This window comes from Bos indicus x Bos taurus, unplaced genomic scaffold, assembly GCF_003369695.1.
Source record: "Bos indicus x Bos taurus breed Angus x Brahman F1 hybrid unplaced genomic scaffold, Bos_hybrid_MaternalHap_v2.0 tig00003468_arrow_arrow_obj, whole genome shotgun sequence".
Classification (NCBI taxonomy): Eukaryota; Metazoa; Chordata; class Mammalia; order Artiodactyla; family Bovidae; genus Bos; species Bos indicus x Bos taurus.
Window position 1 is genome coordinate 13,378 of NW_020867676.1, and position 4,141 is coordinate 17,518.

A 4,141-nucleotide genomic window follows, 5' to 3' on the forward strand; every position below is an offset into this window, starting at 1 on the left:
ACCCCATGGACTGTAGCCTGTCAGGCTCCTCTGTCTATGGGACTTTCCAGGCAAGAGTGCTGGAGTGGATTGCCATTTCCTTCTCCAGGGGATCTTCCCAACCCAGGAATCGAACCCAGGTCTCCTGCATTACAGGCAGACGCTTTACCGGCTTCAGAGAACACTAACTAGTCTAAACTCTATTTTTAAAACTTTCTTCCCCCAGTCCTAAAATTCATCCAGGAGAAAGCGGCTGGTTTAACTGCAAAGCAGAGAAAATTGATCAGCCTGGAGGGCTGGTCCTATTCAGAGAGGTCGAATGGCATCTTGCTGATGACCTCCCCATTCTCATCAACTATGGTGTCGTAGGCCCAGCGGCGGTTGCAGCGGCAAGTGGGCCCGCACTTGGTGGAGTTACACTTGGGGCACGGGTAGAAGCAACCCAGGCAGTCTTCATCAAGGCAGTCACACAGGTCAGCCTTATTGAAGGTGAGCCTGCCCTTTTCGTCATACTTGTTGACTTCACGTTTTTCAGGAACAAGCTCATTCTTCTTTGCCATTTGCCCTTTCTTTATCTGCTGCCTTACTTCAGGATTAAAGTTGGCTACCTGAGGCCCGGGATTTTGAAATGACAACTGTTTTAACTGCCGATCCAACCATTTCATTTGCTTCAGTTCCTTCTCGCTCGGTTTCTCAGGAGAACTTTGACGTGCAGGTCTCTCTCGCACGGAACTGCTCTTTTCTGCTTGTTCACTCATTTCTGCTCACCTGGGGACACAAACAAAGTCAGCAACCATTTGTGGGAGCTCAGTCAACCATGAGGACGCTGGAGCTGGTAAAAGTCATTTCAGAATGGGCCTATTAAGTTTTTACTTCAAACCTGGCTTAAGTGGATAGGAGCAAGTTTATCAACACCAACAAATCTTTGGACAAAAGTGCTTTTATCAGATAGTATTTCCTCCTTTATTTAACCATCTCTTTTGTCTATCAAATGTTTAAATAACCATGTTTGTCTAGACTAGTACTTCTCAAACATTAATGTGCATATGAATCGTTTCATGATTATGATTATGATTAACTAGATTATGATTCAGTTAGGACTGGGGTGGGGCCAGAGAGTCTACCTTTCTAATGTATGCCCAGATTGTACTGATATTGCTAATTCCAAACCTACTTTGAGTCTCGAGGGCCTAGAGTTAAACCAATAGTGATCAGGGGCAAAAATTGCTTGGTCAGGGGCAAAAATTGCTTTGCTTTAATAGAAACCCAGTTATTTTTCTTAGGTCAGTGGCCCTAGGATAGAAAAACAAGAGTTCTTTATGTAAAGAATCTCTTTCTCTCCACAATGCCCCCCCCCCCACTGCCCCCACATAAGGCAAACTCTTGACTTTTCCTCCAGCTAAATTGGTTTGAACAAAGAAAATACTGTTTGAACCACTTCAGATCAATATACATATTCCTTGTTTCTAATGACTGTAGTAAGTAATGGAAATTGGACAGTCATTTTTAGCAATTGCCTTTTCTCTTTAAAACATCAGCACGTGAGCTGTGGTTTATTTATTTATTTTGAAGTGACCTCCAGTTCTTCTCAGGAAATACTCTACAAACTACTTTAAGGTAATTCATCATATTGAATTAGTGATTGGTTTTTAAAAGGCTTTCTAAAGTCAGTACATTCTCAAGGACTTTCAGTGTCATTTCGTGTCTCTCCATGTCTCACTGTCTCCATGTGTATGTCTCTTCCCTCACCACTGCCCCCATCCCTCTGATTCTCTCCTAACTGGCCTATGTCCTTCAGACTCCACAAAGCTTCCCAAACTACTGATAATTGAAAGTAGAGAGGCAGAGGATGCCCATTTCTTTATGGACGTTCTGCCTAGCTTCAAGAAGCAAACTGGCCAGAAGGAAGAGAGACAGAGGATGGGGCATCAGCTGTGAGAGGATCACCATACTAGAGAAAAATTCCCTTTGCTTCTCACTGGAGAGTTTCAGGCAATTCCAGAGGACTGGCCACACTCTGTTTGATCCATACTACTAATTTCACACAACAGGTTCCCTTTTAGGTCTTCCTTGTCACTTGAATGATGTAGTGTCTACAGAGAGGGAAAAGGAAATGATTCCCCTGAATCTCTCTCCTGAACTGGATTTATGTGCTTGGATCTTGTTGAGTAAATACCCAGGACAGAAATAATACAGTTTCATAATTTCTATCTAAGTTACTCCAATGTCTTGGCAGGTCTAGAACACTTAGTTATTTTGTTACTCTTATTCTTTGAGTTTTAATTTCATAGTTGACTACTTACCTTACTTTTTTGGGGGAAAAAAAGGGTAGCAGCTACCTTTCTGATACATTACCCTAGACAGAGGAGCCTCAGGCATCACACTGCCAGGGATCAGACACCAGCACTGTCTTCACCACTATCTGACTTTAACTTAAGATGACTTCAGTTGCTTAACCTCAGTTTCCTCATCTGAAAATGGGGGTACTAATAGTACCTTCTCTATGGGTATGCCCTAAATTAGGTGCAGTGAGAACTTCAAAGATGATATAAGACCAGGTTTCTGCCTGCAAAGTTTGGCAATCTCCACTTGAGAGATCAAGTGTCTGCAGCTCACTGCAAGGACAGGGAAAGGTACTCCAGTTCAGATTCAGAGAACCCTATGGGGGGTGGGGTGCATAATAGTCAAATATCAATAGAGGCATCCCTATTTAGAACTAAGCTTTAAATCTTTTTTCTGCACCGCCCCCGCCAGTTTAGTGAGGTGCTCACTCAGTTGTGTCCAACTCTTTGCAACCCCATGGACTCTAACCTCCAGGCAAGAATATTGTCCATTTTCCAGGCAAGAATATTGGAGTGGGTTGCCATTCCCTTTTCCAGAACTAAGCTTTACATCTTAAAGAATTCCGGTTCATCCCCGTAATTGTAAAAAAAAAAAAAAAAAGTGTGTGTGTGTGCATGTGCAAATTTGCCATCATAATTCAGTCTAAAGCCACTATTTTTTTTTCATTCATTCAACAAATTTTGATCTGGAGTCTATCATATATGCTAGGAATTGTGCCCTACTTATTGCAGTCACAATTGCACACACAAGTCCAGAGTCCTTCAAGCAGTGGCCTTTACAAAAATGAATGCTACTGCTGCTAAGTCGCTTCAGTTGTGTCTGACTCGGTGCGATCCCATAGAGGCAGCCCACCAGGCCTCGCCATCCCTGGGATTCTCCAGGATAAAACACTGGAGTGGGTTGCCATTTCCTTCTCTAATGCATGAAAGTGAAAAGTGAAAGTGAAGTCGCTCAGTCGTGTCCGACCCTTTGAGACCCCCATGGACTGAAGCCTACCAGGCTCCTCTGTCCATGGGATTCTCCAGGCAAGAGTACTGGACTGGGGTGCCATTGCCTTCTCCGTACATGATACTAACAGGATATAAATCAAGTACAGTCCAAAACCAAGTTACTAAAGGACACAAAAGAAAATGTGAAAAAACAAGGGAAAGAGCTTGATGGCCTGGTGAAAAGAACATTTTGTGATCATTTTAAGCACTTTACTCATCCATATCACATGACAAATTCCATCTTTATGTGTGTAATGATTTTTATTAATTTTACCAAATGAAAGGATGATCTGAGAAATTTTCTACCAAGATACTTGTATGATTCACCATCTATCCTGCTTTTTCATTCCTATGCCCCCAAATTATCCTCAGTATGAATAGATTGAAACCACTTATGCCTTTGGGCATACATACCTGGTCTTCTTACATGGAATGATAGCCCTGATTTCGATACAACTCTCTCTCATACGTCAATAAACCCTTTCCTTACATATTCTCTCGTAACAAACACCTGTTCTAACTAAGTTGTTTACAATGTAACCACGGCCATCATTTACTTTACCTTTGCAATTATTTCTATCATCATGATATAATATGTGACAACGGGTTTGTGTATACGGAGGAAGCAAAGCTTCTATCAGATGTGCAACTAGAAATAAGTGATTTACAAATATCATGCATCTGAAATACAAAGAATAGAGATGAACTTCATGTATTTGAGATCCTCCTTCAGAGGCCTATCTCCTCTTCCACTCAGTTAATCAAATGCAGATAACTTCATGGACCCAATGATACCCAGAGCAATACAGAGGTGGGGGTAAAGAAGTGAG

At 42.0% G+C, this 4,141-nt stretch overlaps 1 pseudogene; it reads right to left on the reverse strand.

The window, feature by feature from the left end:
* Window positions 1-281: 281 nt before the first annotated feature.
* LOC113889027 lies at window positions 282-737 on the reverse strand (annotated as a pseudogene).
* Window positions 738-4,141: the final 3,404 nt, after the last annotated feature.